Below are 19,690 nucleotides of genomic sequence, written 5' to 3' on the forward strand. Positions count from 1 at the left end.
ATCGTGGATCACTACATCAAAAACTAATGATGACTAACATAACATAATAAAATAAAATTAAATTAAAAAAAAGAAAAGAATAGCTGCAACTCTGATTAGAAAAGCGACCATTTCCCACAAGGTAGGAAGTGCGGAGAAGTGAATCGAAGGCAATATATGGGAAGATAGGCTGAAGGGGGAGGGAGCCTCCATCAGCTGGCTACTGGCAAGTGATAGAGCAGAGGAGGACAAAATCAGAACTTTTAGAAGTCTGCTCCAGTGAGGGATTTCACTCTGGTGGCTAAGCAGGAGGTGGAACCCTCGCTGGGACAGTGTGGTCTCAGGACCTTGGGGGTCACAGGAAGACCAGGGGTGCCTGAGTGCAGCAGAGCTCCCAGGCATTGGATCGGGGAAGCTGGCTGCAAAGAGTGAGCCCAAGAGTGAGCCCAGGAGTGAGCTCTCAGCTTGGGATTGCCAGAAACTGTGATCTGAGGCACAGTTGGGCCACTGCTCTTTGAGTAGGGGACCAACAAGTGGCAGGACTGGGGAGAACCCCCTTCCTCCTCCAGGAGTTGTGGCCTGGGAGAGTGCAGCAGGAGCCTGCTGGGTTTGGAGACTCCAAACGGGGTCATGTGCTTGAGATAGAAACACTTGGTCACAGGCCGGGTGAGCACAGAATGTGGCCGGAGACCGGGGAGATGGAGTGACTGACTGCTTTTTTCTGAGGGCTCACTGAGGAGTGGGGCCCTGAGTTTTTGGCTCCAGGGCCAGAGACTGGGAGGTCGCCATTTTCATTCTCATCCTCTAAAGCTGCATGGAAAGCCTTCAGGGAACAAAAGCCACATAGAGCAAACCAGAGCAGATTATTAACCTGGTCCCAGGCAAAGGTGGAGCAATTCTGCCTGGGGCAAAGACATTTGAGAACCAACTCAACAGGCCCCTCCCCCAGAATATGTGCGAGTCTGTGGAGTTTGGTACGTGAAGAGGTGGAGATGGATTGACCTGGACGATCTGTTGAGGGGGGTGGACTGCAACCTTGCGGCTCTGGGCCAGAGATTCCCACATGGCCATATTTGCTCTGACCCTCTAAAGAGAAGCAGAAAGACACAAGGGAACAAAGCTGCACAGCCAACCACCTCACATTAAGCCCATCCCCCTGACAAGGGGTGGGGTAACTCCACCCAGGTGAAGACATCACAGAAGCTGACCAGCAGGCCCCTCCCCTAGAAGACAGACTGGAAGAATGAATGAATAAGAATGGTGAATAAGATCAAGCTTATTTCCCACAGGACTGTAAAACTCAGCGCCAGGGGAAAATAATATAAGGAGCTCCAGATATTCCCTCATGACTTGCTTTTACTTCAGGCTAAAATTTTACATTTCTTTTTTAGTTTCTTTCTTTTTTTTTTAAACGCTGCTCCCATTTCAAACCTATGTTTCCCAACCTATGTGTTTTTTTTAAATTTTATTATTTTTATTATTATTATGTTATGTTAATCACCATACATTATATCATTACTTTTTGATGTAATGTTCCATGATTCATTGTTTGTGTATAACACCCAGTGCTCCATGCAGAATGCACCCTCCTTAATACCCATCACCAGGCTAACCCATCCCCCCACCCCCCTCCCCTCTAGAACCCTCAGTTTGTTTTTCAGAGTCCATAGTGTCTCATGGTTCATCTCCCCCTCCGATTTCCCCCCCTTCATTCTTCCCCTTCTGCTATCTTCTTTTTTTTTTCCTTAACATATATTGCATTATTTGTTTCAGAGGTACAGATCTGTGATTCAACAGTCTTGCACACTTCACAGCGTTCACCATAGCACATACCCTCCCCAATGTCTATCACCCAGCCACCCCATCCATCCCACCCCCCACTCCAGCAACCCTCAGTTTGTTTCCTGAGATTAAGAATTCCTCATATCAGTGAGGTCATATGATACATGTCTTTCTCTGATTGACTTATTTTGCTCAGCATAACACCCTCCGGTTCCACCCATGTCCTTGCAAATGGCAAGATTTCATTCTTTTTGATGGCTGCATAATACTCCATTGTATATATATATATACCACATCTTCTTTAACCATTCATCTGTCGATGGACATCTTAGCTCTTTCCACAGTTTGGCTATTGTGGACATTGCTGCTATAAACATCAGGGTGCACGTACCCCTTCGGATCCCTACATTTGTATCTTTGGGGTAAATACCCAGTAGTGCAATTGCTGGATCGTATGGTTCTTTTTTTTTTTTTTTTTTTTTAACATATAATGTCTTATTTGTTTCAGAGGTACAAGTCTATGATTCAGCAGTCTTACACAATTCACAGTGCTCACCATAGCACATACCCTCCCCAATGTCCATCACCCAGCCACCCCATCCCTCCCACCCCCCCACCACTCTAGCAATCCTCAGTTTATTTCCTGAGATTAAGAATTCCTCATATCAGTGAGATCATATGATACATGTCTTTTTCTGATTGACTTATTTCGCTCAGCATAACACCCTCCAGTTCCATCCATGTCCTTGCAAATGGCAAGATCTCATTCCTTTTGATGGCTGCATAATATTCCATTGTATATATATACTACATCTTCTTTATCCATTCATCTGTCGATGGACATCTTAGCTCTTTCCACAGTTTGGCTGTTGTGGACATTGCTGCTATAAACATTGGGGTGCACATACCCCTTCGGATCCCTACATTTGTATCTTTGGGGTAAATACCCAGTAGTGCAATTGCTGGATCGTATGGTAGCTCTATTTTCAACTTTTTTGAGGAACCTCCATACAGTTTTCCAGAGTGGCTGCACCAGCTTGCATTCCCACCAACAGAGCAGGAGGTTTCCCCTTTCTCCACATCGCCGCCCACATCTGTCATTTCCTGACTTGTTAAATTTAGCCATTCTGACTGGTGTGAGGTGATATCTCATTGAGATATGGGCAGGACCCATCCATAAGCTGTCTAAAAGAGATTCATTTTGAACCTAAAGACACCTCCAGTTTGAAAGTGAGGAGATGGAGAACCATTTACCATGTCAATGGAACTCAAAAAAAAGCTGGGGTAGCAATTGTCATATCAGACAAATTAGATTTTAAACCAAAGCCTGTAGTAAGAGATGTAGAGGGACACTATATCATACTTAAAGTGTCTATCCAACATCAAAAAAAATCTTACAGTTGTAAATATCTATGCCCCCAACATGGGAGCTGCCAACTACATAAACCAACTAATAACCAAAATAAAGAATCATATCAATAACAATACTTTAATAGTAGGAGACTTCAACACTCCAGTCACAGCAATAGACAGATCATCTAAACAGAAGATCAACAGAGAAACACAAGATTTGAAGGACACACTGGACCAGATGGACTCCACAGACATATACAGAACATTCCATCCTAAAACAACAGAATACTCATTCTTCTCAAGTGCACATGGAATTTTCTCCAGAATAGATCACATACTGGGTCACAAATCAGGTTTCAACCAATACCAAAAGACTGAGATTATTCTCTGCATATTTTCAGACCACAATGCTTTGAAATTGGACTTCAACCACAGGGAAAAATTTGGAAGGAGCACAAACACTTGGAGGTTAAAAAGCATCCTGCTAAAGAATGAATGGGTCAACCAGGAAATTAAAGAGGAACTTAAACAATTCATGCAAACCAATGAAAATGAAAACTCATCATTTCAAAACCTATGGGATACTGCAAAGGCGGACCATAGAGGAAAGTACATAGCCATCCAAGCTTCTCTCAAAAAAAGAAAAATCTCAAATACACAAGCTAACCTTACACCTAAAGGATCTGGAGAAAGAACAGCAAATAAAGCCTAAACCAAGCAGGAGAAGAGAAATAATAAAGATTAGAGCAGAAATCAATGAAATAGAAACTAGAAGAACAGTAGAACAGATCAACAAACCTAGGAGCTGGTTCTTTGAAAGAATTACTAAGATTGATAAACCTCTGGCCAGACTTATCAAAAAGAATAGAGAAAGGACCCAAATTAATAAAATCACAAATGAAAGGGGAGAAATCACTACCAATATCAAGGAAATAGAGACAATTATTAGAAGTTATTACCAGCAGCTATATGCCAACAAACTAGGCAACCTGGAAGAAATAGATGCATTCCTGGAAACTTATAAACTACCAAGACTGAAACAGGAAGAAATAGACAAACTGAACAGACCAATAACCAGCAAGGAAATTGAAGCAGTAATAAAAAACCTCCCAAAAAACAAGAATCCAGGGCCAGATGGCTTCCCAGGGGAATTCTACCAAACATTTAAAGAAGAAATAATACATATTCTACTGAAGCTGTTTCAAAAAATAGAAATGGAAGGAAAACTTCCAAACTCGTTCTATGAGGCCAGCATTACCCTGATCCCAAAACCAGGCAAAGACCCCATCAGAAAGCAGAATTACAGACCAATATCCTTGATGAATATGGATGCCAAAATACTCAGCAAGATCCTAGCCAAGAGGATCCAACAGTACATTAAAAGGATTATTCACCATGATCAGGTGGAGTTTATTCCTGGGATGAAAGGATGGTTCAATATTTGCAAATCAATCAACGTGATAGGTCACATTAACAAAAGAAAGGACAAGAACCATATGATCCTCTCAATCGATGCAGAAAAAACATTTGACAAAATACAATATCTTTTCCTGATTAAAACTCTTCAAAATATAGGGATAGAGGGAACATACCTCAATGTCATAAAAGCCATCTATGAAAAGCCCACAGCGAATATCATTCTCAATGGGAAAAAACTGAGAGCTTAAGTCAGTAACGCGACAGGGGTGCCCACTCTCACCACTATTGTTCAACATAGTACTAGAAGTCCTAGCCTCAGCAATCAGACAACAAAAAGAAATACAAGGCATTAAAATTGGCAAAGAAGAAGTCAAACTCTCTCTCTTTGCAGATGATATGATACTTTATGTGGAAAACCCAAAAGACTCCACCCCCAAATTACTAGAACTCATACAGAAATTCAGCAACGTGGCAGGATACAAAATCAATGCACAGAAATCAGTTGCATTTCTATACACTAACAATGTCACCAATGAAGAGAAATTAAGGAATCTATTCCATTTACAATAGCACCAAAAACCATAAGATACTTAGGAATAAACCTAACCAAAAAGGTAAAGGATCTATACTCTAGAAACTACAGAACAGTTATGAAAAAATGGAGGAGGAAGACACAAAGAGATGGAAAAGCATTCCATGCTCATGGATTGGAAGAATAAACATTGTGAAAATGTCTATGCTGCCTAGAGCAATCTACACTTTCAATGCCATCCTTATCAAACTACCATTGACATTTTTCACAGAGCTGGAACAAACAATCTTAAAATTTGTATGGAACCAGAAAAGACCCCAAATCACCAGAGGATAGTTGAAAAAGAAAACCAAAGGTGGGGGGCAAGACAATGCCTGACTTCAAGCTATATTACAAGCTGTGATCATTAAGAAGGCATGGTGTTGGCACAAAAACAGACACATAGATCAATGGAACAGAATAGTGGTCCCAGAGATGGACCCACAATTCTATGGTCAACTAATCTTCAACAAATCAGGAAAGAATATCCAATGAAAAAAGACAGTCTCTTCAATAAATGGTGCTGGGACAATTGGACAGCCACATGCAGAAGAATCAAACTGGACCATTCTCTTACAGCATACACAAAGATAAACTCAAAGTGGATGAAAGACCTAAATGTGAGACATTAATCCATCAAAATCCTAGAGAAGAACATAGGCAGTAACCTCTTTGACATTGGCCACAGCGACTTCTTTCAAGACACGTCTCTAAAGGCAAGGGAAACAAAAGCAAAAATGAACTTTTGGGACTTCATCAAGATAAAAAGCTTTTGCACAGCAAAGGAAACAGTCAACAAAACTAAGAGGCAACCCATGGAATGGGAGAAGATATTTGCAAATGACAGTACAGATAAAGGCTGGTATCCAAGATCTATATCAAGAACTTCTTAAATTCAACACCCAAGAAACAAATAATCCAGTCAAGAAATGGGCAGAAGACATGAACAGACACTTCTCCAAAGAAGACATACAAATGGCTAACAGGCACATGAACAAATGTTCAACATCACTAGACATCAGGGAAAACCACAGTGAGATACCACCTCACACCAGTTAGAATGCCAAAAATTAACAAGACAGAAAACTACAAGTATTGGCAAGGATATGGAGAAAGGGGAACCCTCTTACACTTTTGGTGGGAATACAAGATGGTACAGCCAACTCTGGAAAACAGTATGGAGTTTCCTCAAGACATCAAAAATAGAGCTACCCTACAATCCAGCAATTGCACTACTGAGTATTTACCCCAAAGATACAGATGTAGTGAAAAGAAGGGGCACCTGCACCCCAATGTTCATAGCAGCAATGTCCACAATAGCCAAACTGTGGAAGGAGCCGAGATGCCCTTCAACAGATGAATGTATAAAGAAGATGTGGTTCATATATACAATGGAATACTACTCAGCCATCAGAAAGGATGAATACCCACCATTTGCATCGACATGGCTAGAACTGGATGGGATTATGCTAAGTGAAATAAGTCAAGCAGAGAAAGGGTTTCACTCATATGTGGAACATGAGGAATACGCGGAGGACCACAGGGGAAGGGAAGTAAAACTGAATGGGAAGAAATCTGAGAGGGAGACATGACTCTTAACTATAGGAAACAAAATGAGGTTTGCTGGAGAGGAGATGGGTGGGGGATGGGTAACAGGGTGATGGGTATTAAGGAGGGCATGTGTGGTGATGAGCACTGGGTGTTATATGAAACTAAGGAACTGTTGAAAACTATATCAAAAACTAATGATGTACTATATGCTGGCTAACTGAACATAATAATAAAAAATAAAAATAAAAATAAAAAATGGATATTACTTTATGAATGCCTATTTTGTGCCAGGCATTGTAAGAGGTTCCTAACCTATCTTATTACTAATTTTCACACCAACTCTATGAAACAGATATTACTATAACCATTTTAGAGATTAAGAATAGTAAAAACAGAGAGATGGAGAAAGTGGCAAAAGCAAGATTCAAATCTGGAGCTATCTGAACACATATATACCTTATCCTGCCCATTTAATCTTTGTCTTCTCACCTCCATCTGTTATATCCCTGCTTCACCTCTCTGATTTGGGCAGAAAATATATCCCCCAATCCCAGCTTTGTGACTTCACCACAATTATCTGAGCCTTTATGCCTCGCTACCAGACATCACTCTTGCCTCTCTTGAATGAGTAACCACATCCTAGTCAGGTTAGCGTGACCACCACTCTGCTCCCACTCTCCTGAGTTCCAAATCACCCTGCCAAGTTAAAAGGACCCTTCCCTTCTCTGCTTTACATCCTTCCATTGAGCCTCCAGCCCTGAGTCCCATGATTCTATTAACACACTCACTCACTCATGTGTAGATGTAGTACACTCATGTAGTACACATCTTACACTACATGTAAAGATGCAGCCTTTAGCAGGGAAGTAAATTTGGGAAGGATGAGAGAGAGGTAGGTGGTGGAGAGCATGAAGCCTCCACCACTCCTTGTGACTCATCTTGCAAAGCCCCATAAATGGGGCATAACCTCCTCTGTGGGGCACTAACTCTGACCCTGCATTTCTGTTGCTTTGGGTGAGAAGCAATGTGTCATGGTGCTTAGAGCACAGGCTTTGCTGTCACAGGGAGCTAGGCTCATAGCTGAGCTCTATGTGTGCTATGAGACTTAGGCCATTTACCCAAATGCTGCATCACTTGTGAAATGGGAATAATATCTTTTAGCAGGACCATCATGGGGATCAGATAAAAAAATAAAAAGTTATTTGGCATGTCTCCCACTACTGAAGTTCAATAGATGGTAGTTATTATTATGTTTGCCTTTGTTATTATTTTCTCTGAAAAATGGGATTGAGCAGCAGCAAAACATTTACATGCTGGCCACAGTACTATGTCCTGTGATGAGGGGTCACAGTGATAACAATGAGCTGCCTCAGAGGCCAGTTGGGATGATTTTTGTTCTCCCTATTTTTCTCAGATCTCTTCACTCCTGACCCCCCCAGCTCCTTTCTAATGAAAGGTAAGCATTTTTCTGAAAGAGAAGTCAGTCTGTGTGCTTGAAGTGAAGAGAAGCCTTTTTCATACCCTGGATTAAAGACCCCAGCACTCAGGCTTCTGTAGGATAGGCCCCGGGCTACACCACACCTTCCATACAATGCTCTCTTCCAAATTTGAGTCACTTTTCACATGTACAGTGATGTAACTTCTGACACCAACTACCCGAACTTGGCTAAACTTCACAGGTGAAGAGCGCTATCCCTCCCAAGACTGCCCTTGCTTCTGACATTAGCCACAAGCTCCAGTGCCCCCAGACAACCTGCACATCTGGCCAACTGGCTACAAGTTCAGAGGGTCCCATAACCCCTCAGTTTCAATAATTCACTAGAATGACTCACAGAACTCAGGAAAATGCTGTATACATGATTATAGTTTTATTATAAAGGATATAAATCAGGACTAGACCAAGGACCTGGATGAAGTCCTAGACACAGAACTTCTGTGCCCTATCCCTGTGTCCTCAGGATGTACCACCTTCCTGACATTTTGATGTGTTTACAAAGCAAGAAGCGCCACTGAGTCCTGGGGTCCAGAGTTTTTATTGGAGGTTCATCCCATAGGCACAATTGATTGAATCACTGGCCATGAGATTGACTCAATCTCTAGCCCCCTACCACTCTCCAGAGGTTCGGATGACCTTACATGACTCAAAGCCCCAATCCTCTAATGACATTGTTGGTCTTTCCAGCATGGCTACTGCCATCCTATTGTATTTAGGGACCACCAAGAATCACTTCATCAGCATAAACTACCAGGGACCACCAGAAATAACAAAAATACTCTAATCACTGGGAAAATTCCCTCCCAGGAACTTGGACAAAGGCCAGGCAGATTCTTTATTAGGCAGGAGGAGTGTGTGTATCTACATGTCTGAATGTTCATGAATGTACACATGCACACCTCCCCTGTCATCCAAAGAATAAAACTGTATCTTCTTAGCATGCCATGCCAAGTCCATAATTACCTGGTCTCATCTCACCTTCCCAGCTCTCCCTCCTGCCACACTGAACTCCTCACTATTTCCTGGACACCAAGCGCCTCTATGACTTCCAAGATGCACCTCCCACCTTCATTGCCTGACAAGAGGCTCCTTCATAAGGCCAACATTCATGGTCCTTCTCAGGTAAGCTCTCTCCAGCTCCTCTGAGCAGGCCTGATTGTTTAATCTTTTGTGTGGCCGAAGCCCTTTGATCATATTTATGTAGTCATAATTAATACTATTACTTTCCTATTTAACTTAATAGTTTTCCCCACTTGATTTTTAAGCCTCTGTATATATTAAAATGTGTTTTCTTGGCTACAAGCAACAGAAAAACCTGGCTTAAAGCATGAAGATATTTCTAGTTTACTTAAGAAGTCCAGAGATAGCTGAGCCCAAGGTGTTTCAGCCACTCAGTGGTGCTGTTAAGGACTAGCTTATTTTTTTCCTTCTACTCTGCTATGCTTGGAGAGTTGGGCTTTCTACCAAGTGTAGAACAAACAACAGCAACAGCAAAAGGCAAGGTTCTAGCTTGTAGATATTTTAAAAGATGAGTGTACTTTACAATTAAACCATATCATGATGATTTACTATGGCTTAATGGTTTTCAAACTTTTAGAGCAAACAAATTTTATGTCAAAAAAAATTCTGTTTTTTTTTTCATTGTGTGGGTCAGTATAAAACAAAGATAATCCATTTTCCATCCAAAAGTGACTTGCACCACACACTTTTTGGCTTATTTCTGGTTTGCTCTTGGAAAAAAATATTTCTCACCTATTTTCTCACCTGTAAGCACTTTCTTTGGAGATTGACAGGGGAACAGAACAGAATTAAATAATAAACTTTTGCAAACTTATTTTTTTCAAAGATGAAATTTCTCCCAAACCCTCAATGTGTGGTGCCCTTGTTAAAGCAATTCTAAGACTCTTAAGCAGTGTTGGTGGAATCTCAGCAACCCCATTCTGGAAAGCCCAGATTGATGAACCTTCCTTCCATGAAGCCTGTGTTGGAATAAGGGCAAGACAGAAGATGCACATCAGAAGTTGTGCCCGAGAAACCAAGGGACTAAGGGGAAGGTTTGCACCCCTCCACACAATGTCTAAATTTAGAGAGGGGTTCAGCCAGGCCATGGGTGGTGATATGTGGACCTATTTTCACTTCCCTGCTGCCGGGTGGATCCAAGCCAGTTTCAATGGTTTTGACAATGAAAGTCACCTGGGTGTGTGTGGTTTGGCTTTGGTTCTTCAGGTTTTGATGTTCCCCAAGGTCAAATTGAAACTCTCAAACTGGTGTCTTATAATAGGCTGACCCTTATAAAGTAATGTAATGTATGTGTAATGTAATGTGTGCTTCAAATTCACATCAACTGAAATCAGTGGGCTTCTTACAGCTAAACAGGACCCACTTCCTTGACCAGCAACTCCCTGGAGTCATGAACTAACAAGTTGGCCCTTGTGTTCAATGCTGACTCAGAATGAAGGACATCTTGAACCCCAAAATAAACTCCATTCACTTTAGACCCTGTCCCCTTAAACCTGTTTCCAATATACAGAGATGATGTAAATCCTTCACATTTATACTAAAATGAAATCATTATAAATATATATACATATATAAATATATAACATACCTATACACACATATGTTTATATATGGGTGTTTATGTATATGGTTCAGAATCTCACTTTTTCACTTAACAATATGACTTGTAGAACTTTCCATATCAGCATATTTAGATCTACTTCATTCTGTTTAATAGCTGCAAAATATTCCATGGCATGTATATATCTTAATTTATCTAGTCATCTTTTTCCTCCTCCCCAACTATTTTGGCCCTAAAAATAATGCTGCAATAAACACCCTTATATATAGATATCTATAGATAGATGATGATAATGATGATGATAGATAGATGACAGATAGGTAAATAAAGATGTACTTAAAAACACATATCCATAGGGTAAATTGCCTGGAAAAGGATATATGCATTTTTAAATTTCGACAGCAATTGCCCACCAAAATGGTTGTACAATGTTACCTTCACACCAGTATCACCAGAGACTGCTGGGTAAACTCCACCAATGCCAAATTTTATCAAGCTTTATGGGGTGACAATGGTATATAGGTAGCCATTTATACTGCATTGTTATTTTGATTTACATTTCTTTAATTATGAGTGTAACTGAAAAATCTGTACCATGTTTAATGGCTAGTTGCATTTTTATTGCCATGAACTAGCTATTAATAGCCCATCTTTTATTTTATTTATTTTTTTAAAAGATTTTATTTATTTATTTGACAGAGAGAGACACAGTGAGAGAGGGAACACAAGCAGGGGGAGAGGGAGAAGCAGGCTTCCCGCTGAGCAGGGAGCCCAATCCGGGGCTCGATCCCAGGACCCTGAGATCATGACCTGAGCCGAAGACAGACGACCAAAGACTGAGCCACCCAGGCGCCCCTAGCCCATCTTTTAATAGAATTATCCACTTTTTTCTTAGTGATATGACAGAGTTCATTGTACAGTAAAGAAAGAATCTCGTGGTCTACCATATGTTGCAAAATTGTATCTTTTGGCTTCTTGTATTTTTATGTAAAAATTTAATTTCTTTTGAAAAGTTAATATTTTCCTTCATTATTTCCTGACCTTCTCCTTCATCAAGATTATTTTTTAAATCGGGGCACCTGGGAGGCTCAGTTGGTTAAGCGACTGCCTTCGGCTCAGGTCATGATCTTGGAGTCCGGGGATCGAGTCCCGCATCGGGCTCCCCGCTCAGCGGAGAGCCCGCTTCTCCCCCTGACCCTCCCCCTCTCATGTACTCTCTCTCTCTCTCACTCTCATTCTTGCTCTCTCAAATACATAAATAAATAAATCTTTAAAAAAATTATTTTTGAAATCAACTATCTTTTCTTAGAACTTACCATTATGACTAATTGCAATATATAACACACCTTTTAACAGATAGTGGTTATTAACTCACAAACTCAGTGATTCTTGGGTGATGTTCCTGTGCAACATTTGGCAGTTGCAGGTGAACTTTTATACTAAGTACCCTTTTCCCCAGGGGTTACAAAGTCAAATGCCATTAGTTGCTTGTCCTTTTCATCATGTGAAAAGATGACTATTTGAGAAAACTTGAAAGCCAGTTAAATAATTATATAAACATTCACAGTAACAATTGTCAAGTTTCCTAATTTTTTGTTGTTGTGAAAGATTCCTGGGCTGTCACAGTTCTAATTAAATCTACAATTTACCTCATTCAACTGTAGTGTCATTTCTTTTTTGTTTCATTAGGATAATATTTCTTTTGCTGAAATTCTGTGAAAGAATGTTGTAAAGGCTGTAGAAAATTGCTGCAAAAACTTTTAAAGATATTTGATGGGTTGACAGATGAATGGATAAAGAAGATGTGGTATATATATGATTAATAAATAATAAATATTATTCAGCCATAAAAAAGAATGAAATCTTGCCGTCTGCAAAAACATGGACAGAGCTAGAGAGTATAATGCTAAGCCACATAAGTCAACCAGAGAAAGACAAATACCATATGATTTCACTTATATGTGGAATTTAATAAACAAAACAAATGAGCAAAGAAAAAGAGAGAGAGAAGCCAAGAAGCAGGCTCTTAACTATAGAGAACTAACTGATGGTTACCAGAGGGGAGGTGGGAGGGGATGGGTGAAATAGGTGATGGGGATTAAAGAGTACACTTGTCCTGATGAGCACTGAGTAATGTATAGAATTATTGAATCACTATATTGTACACCTGAAACTAATAGAACACTGTATGTTAACTATACTGGAATTAAAAACTTAATAATGAATAAGTAAATAAATAAATAATACCTCAGGTAGTTGGGGGGAATTCAAAGTAGAATACAAATTATAGCAATGACCTAGCTATGTAACAGATGAATAATATAACCATAATAAAGAGGTTGAGAGGGCGCCTGCATGGCTCAGTTGGTTGGGCGACTGCCTTTGGCTCAGGTCATGGTCCTGGAGTCCCGGGATTGAGTCCTGCATCGGGCTCCCTGCTCAGCAGGGGGGTCTGCTTCTCCCTCTGACCCTCTTCCCCCTCGTGCTCTCTGTCTCTCATTGTCTCTCTCTCAAATAAATAAATGAAATCTTTAAAAAAAAAAGAGGTTGAGAAAGAAACCAAAATAATAATAATAAAATATATTTAAAATACAAAAAATTCTTAAGTTAAAAAAAGATATTTGTTGTGGAGACTGTAGTTATCACATAATGAAAAAAATGCTAGTCATACTTTATTTGTTTCAAAATGAGAGAATTAAAAATATCTGACCTGAGTCCCAAGAATCCCATCACATGTTTTAAAGAACTGAAAGTTATCAAGAATGCGTTCAGATGAAAGTAAAAGTGTTAGAGGCAGTTAGTTAGGTTCTAACAGAATATCTGGAGGCCAGCAAAGAGAAAATCATGGCCTGTCCTGGGAAAATCAGAGGCCTGTCCTGGCAGCACTCCAAAAGAAGCTGATCAAATCACACAGGCCCAAGATGGTTGGTGCCATGACAGGAAACCCCTGACCAAATAAGGAAGAAAAGACATGAAAAGCCTGCTTCCAAGAAATCCCTGCCCCAAGTAATGAATATCCCTCTTCCCAGGTAACAGCTGTCAATAAAAGATAGAAACCCAACCTCCCAGGGCATGCAGCGCTCTCTTGCTCTCTCTCTCTCACTCAAGCTCTCCTACTTTCACATCTCAAGAGTGTACTTTCACTTTAATAAACTTTCCCCCTTGTGTTGCTCATCTACTGTATTGTGTGTCCATTCTTGAATTCTTTCTCCTGAGGAGACCAAGAATCTTTGGCAACATTCTTGGGATAGCCTGGGTCGAAGCCCTGGGGCCCAGGGTTTCATCAGTCCAGCCGGCAACAACAGAAAACATGGGTAACAACAACTTAAGTAATAGGGTATTTGTTTGCCAGGGCTGCCACAACAAGGCACTACAGTTTATTTTCTCACAGTCTGGAGATTGGAAGTCCAAGATCAAGGTGTCAGCAGTATTGGTTTCCTCTGTGTCTACTCTCTTTGGCTTGCAGATGGCTACCCCTTCACATGATCTTTCCTCTGTGCTTTAATATTCCTCTGTCTCTTACTGTGTGTAAATTTCCTCTTCTTATAAGGACACCAGTCACATTGGATTGGGACCAACTCTAATGGCCTCATTCTAACTTAATCACCTCTTTAAAGAACTTATCATCAAATATAGTTATATTCTGAAGTACTAGAGATCAGAAATTCAACATATGAATTTTAGGAAGACAAAATTCAGCTAAAAACAGTATTTAATTATCAAAAAATGTGAGGTGTAGAGATAGGCAGTCCAGCAGCTGGTGCAGGAGCTCACCAATATCAGAAACAGCTTTTCTGTGTTCCTTGTTGTCTTCCCTTCATGGTTGCAAGATGGCTCCAGTCCCCGGCTCTGCATTTGCAATCAAAGACGGAATAGGAAAAGATGGTGCCAGTGCTTTCTGTTTTTTGTTTTGTTTTTGTTTTTTTAGATGGTAAGAACTATCATACAAGCTTCCTGGTAGACTTCCTTTTCCACTTCATTAGCCAGGACTGTGCCACATAGCCATTCCTGGATGCAAAAGAGCCTGAACATGCTCAATACTTATGTCTATAGTAGAGATACAAAGGGAAGAAGGAGGATGGGAGTTCGGTTAGCCAACAGTGTCTGCCACATGGATTCTTCTCTGCTGCTCTGGGTTCATGCTTCCCTTTCTATATTTGTGTATAATTTGTGGTTCTGGTGCCTTTTGAGAATGGTTTATGTCATGCTAAAGGTTACTGTGGTGGAGACATTTATGACGCACCAAAATGGGAAATTGCTCTTCAATCACTCATACCAACACTACATTATTTTTTTCACTTACATTTACTTTTCTATAATGCTAATGCTTATGTAATAACATATATTAATTTTACATTTTCTTTTAAAAAATATTTTATTTATTTATTTGAGAGACAGAAAGAGAGTGCAAATGAGAGAGCAGGAACAGTGGTGGAGATGGGGAGGTTGAGGGAGAGGTGGAGCATATTCCCGCTGAGCAGGGAGCCTGATGCGGGGCCTGATCACAGGATCCTCAGGATCATGATCTGAGCCAAAGGCAGGTGCTTAACTGACTGAGCCACCCAGGTGCCCCAAATTTTACATTTTCAAAAAACAATGGATGTGGGAAAAAAAATCAAATGACAATATAGAGATTTAACTCCCTGATGAACAAAAAAGATTCCTGAGTTCATTTTTTTAAACCAATGTGGGAGTGTGAGAATATGAGAAATACACTATACAGAATACATGAACTGATGGGGACCTGAAAGATCATCTGGTCAAACACCTGCTTTCTCTCCGTAAGAAAACAAAGACCTGGAGACTTCACCAAAGTCAGTCAGCAAATTAGTGTTCAAGTCCCAGTGAAAGCCCAGATCTTCCCATTCCAAGTATAGTATTCCCTATCCTAACATATTCTCTTATATAAACTAATGTGTTGTTTAAATATGTTTAGAAACCTGCAGTGTATAATGTCCAACTTCCTTCAAGGAGATACCTCTTGTCAAGGAGCAGCTCATGGCAACTTCCTGGAAAGACTTGTGGGCTTGTGGCACTGCTCCTCAGTCCCAACGGCATTGGGTGCTCAGGACCTACCTTGTGCTTGGTGTCCTCCATGACCCAGAGCAGGAATCCCACAACAATAATAAAGGCTGCCATTCACTGAGAACCTACTATGTGTGCCAGGCATTTAGTTTCATTGCTTTTAATCTTCACTACAACTATGCAAAGGAGAGTTATTAGCCCCATTTTATTATGATGGTATTTTTAAAGGTTCCATTGTATCCCCCCAAAGGCATATTGAAATCCTAATATCTCTCACTACTTCAGAATGTAACCTTATTTGGAAATATGGCCCTTGTTGATGTAGTTAGTTAAGATGAGGTCCCTGGAGTTGGATGGGTCCCTAATCCAATATTTCTGCTGTCCTTGAAAGGAGGAGATAGACACATAGGGAAAAGATGGTCATGTGGAGACAGAAGGAATGTCAAGGATTGCCAGCAACCACCAGAATGTAGAAAAGAGAGAGCATATGGTCTTGCTGACACCCTAATTTTAGATTCTATCTTCCAAAATGGTGAGGCAACACATTCTTGTTGCTTTAATCTACCCCATTTGTAGTAATTTGGTATGGCAGTCCTTGGAAACTAATACAGATACTGAGCCTCATTAAGTAGAAAGTATGCCCAAATCTACTCAGCCAGAATTCAAATTGAGGTCTTCCTGGTTCAATAAAAGTCATGTTTCTTCTTTCTTTCATATTGCCCATCTAAGCCCAAATGAATGTGAAGATGGTATGACGACACATCCCCAACCACTACTGTGCTGGCAAAGATACAAGGGAAGAAGGGAGGAAGGCTCTTTAGCAGAGTGTTCCTTCTTTTCTGACCTTGGCAATAGTGTAGGCAGGCTTGCTCAAAGCAATAACTATCACATAGAATAACCACAACTCCATTGTTCAGCTAAGAAATATTTATCCTAGAAATACAAATTGAGGTAGAAAAGACTTAATAATAATAATAAATAGTGGCAGAAGAACAACCCAGGTGAAGAGCTTTGCAAATATCATCTTGTTTATGAGTTCTCACTTTGTGAGACAGGGCAATGTTATATTGTCCCCAAGGTAACACTGTTTCTTGTCACCATTTCTCATATGATAACCTGAGGCTCAGAGAGGGTAAATGACTTTCTTAAAGTGGGGAGGCCCACATGGGATGCCTGGGTGGCTCAATTGGTTAAGCATCTGCCTTTGGCTCCGGTCATGATCTCAGGGTCCTGGATCAAGTCCTGCATCGAGCTTCTTGCTCAGCAGGGTGCCTGCTTCTTCTCCCTCTGCCTGCTGCTCCCCTTGCTTGTGCTCTCTCTCTCTCTGACAAATAAATAAAGTCTTAAAAAGAATATATATATATATATGACACACAATGGAGAAGTGGGGATCTGAGTTTTAACCCAACAGTGAACTCTTTACCAGGAGCTGCCCTAAGTCATCAGAAGGGGTGAATTCAGGAGACAGCTTTGAGATGTGAAATACGGTCACTTCTGTGAGGACTCCCAGACTGAGACCTCAATATCAGCTTCTGGAAAGGATGCATTCATTCTTTCAGACTCTCAGCCTAGGAATCTTTATTAGCCAGGATGACTAGAAGAAAGTAGATATGACAAATGGGAGGATTGCCTAGGGGGACCCTAGATTGAGGGAAAGAGAGAGATAGGTAGAGGCAGGAGGAAGCAAAGTAGGAAGGAAGTGAAAGTGGTGCCCTCCCCTCACTGCTGGTACATGCATATTTATTTATTTATTTTTCAGAATCAACTTTCTTTTATTATTATGTTCAGTTAGCCACTGTATAGTACATCATTAGTTTTGATATAGTGTTCAATGATTCATTGGTTGAGTATATAACACCCAGTGCTCATCACAACATGCGTATTTAAAAATATGTAGTCCATAAATGTCCTTTCCTTTCAAAGTATCTGATGTTTGTTGCTTGGAATGTTGGGGAGCTGTGTCTTATTAGCACTTTATATACCTTTTCAATGTGTCAGTAAATTGTTTCCAAATCCTTCCTCAGAAATTCATGATTATCTTGTAAAAAAGACTATCTCATTCTTATGTTCTCTACCCTTTTCCATAGTGAACCCAGATCAGCCTTGGAGGTCTCGGGGTCTCTTCCCAAACCATGATATGTGAACACAAATATTGATCAGTATACATAAATATTTTCCCATTCAAAAAAAGAGAGGAAAAAAAAAAAAAAAGGAAAGGAAGAAGATTTGGGGAACTTCCTCTGGTGAGCTGATTTCCCCCCGTCTGTTGTGCTCTCTCTCTCTCTAGACATTTTTCATTTTTTCCATTTTTTCAAGACATCACAGAACAGAAAAGAAACTTATCTCATCTAGGACAAGTCACCCACCCACACACTGAATACTGTAAGAGGGAGTGTGGTTAATCATTTCACAGAGAGAAACCTTTCTCTGGAGAAAGCAAAGGAGAAGAGGTTGAACTTTTTGGAGATTTACAAAATAAAATTGGAGAATTAGTATCCATAAGGCCAAAGGAGAAAGGGAAATAGTGAAAGAACAGCTACATGGAATATCCCACCAATCTGTGTCTTTCATGACCCCATTGCCCTTCTCCATGTTTCTGGAAACCCAGATTTTGAGAGAACTTTGTTCAGGGGTGATTATGGGGGGAAAGGGGATCTAGAAAAAACTGTTACAATCAAGTAGGATTTTTGCATTTCTCACCTCAAACCTGTGTGGACAATAAATGGAACTTTCCTTCTATAACTAGAATCAGTTTTTCTTTGTGTCCATTTAACTGGTTGGCAGAAACTTATTTTCAGCCAAGCTAGGCCTCTATCCCCTCCCCATCCACAAGCTTGTGCTCAATCATGAAAGCCAAGCTCTCTTCTTATGGTCCTATACAACCTCTGGACCACTCTCAGGTGTACAGGAAATCCCTCTATTATTGGCTCTTGGTGCCATGGCTGGAACACCATGAGCTGCATTGGGTCATCTTTCCAGACACACCATTTTTATTTTTGCTTTCTTGGTAATTCTTCTTTCACCCTGTGGCCATCTCTCACTCCATATTACCACTGTACTAGGAGTCATCTAGGGCTTCAGAGGAAAGTTATTCACAACATAAAGGGCAGTGAGAACTCTATGCCTGTGTTGATCTTTGATCCTACAAGGAGAAGAAAACCTCTTAATTTGCTGCCAGCCTATTGGATTATTTTTAAAATATTTTTAAGCTTTTATTTAAACTCCAGTTAGTTAACATACAGTGCAATATTAGTTTCATGTGTACAATATAGTGGTTCAATGTTTCCATACAACACCCGGTACTCATCACAACTGGACTCCTTAGTCCCCATCACCTATTTAACCCATTCCCCCACACACCTCCCCTCTGGTAACCATCAGTTTGTTCTCCACGGTTAAGAATCTGTTTCTTTGTTTGTTTTTCTCATTTTTTCCATTTGCTCATTTGTTTTATTTCTTAAATTCCACATATGAGTGAAATCATAATGTATTTGTCTTTCTCTGATTGACTTATTTCACTTAATATAATACTCTCTAGCTCCATCCATGTCCTTGCAAATGGCAAGATTTCATTATTTTGTATGGCTGAGTACTATTCCATTGCATATATATACACCACTTCTTTAACCATTCATCAGTCAATGGACACTTGGGTTCTTTCCATAATTTGGCTATTGTTGATATATTGCTATAAACATCAGGGTACATGTATCCTTTCAAATTAGTATTTTTGTACCCTTTAGGTAAATACCTAGTAGTGCAATTGCTGGGTCATAAGGTAGTTCTATTTTTAACTTTTTGAGGAACCTCCATACTGTTTTCCAGAGTGGCTGCACCAGTTTGCTTTCCCACCAACAGTGCAACAGCGTTTCCCTTTCTCCACATCCTTGCCAGCAACTGTTGTTTCTTGTGTTGTTGATTTTAGCCATTCAGA

The sequence above is a fragment of the Halichoerus grypus genome, chromosome 9 (assembly GCF_964656455.1).
Source record: "Halichoerus grypus chromosome 9, mHalGry1.hap1.1, whole genome shotgun sequence".
Classification (NCBI taxonomy): Eukaryota; Metazoa; Chordata; class Mammalia; order Carnivora; family Phocidae; genus Halichoerus; species Halichoerus grypus.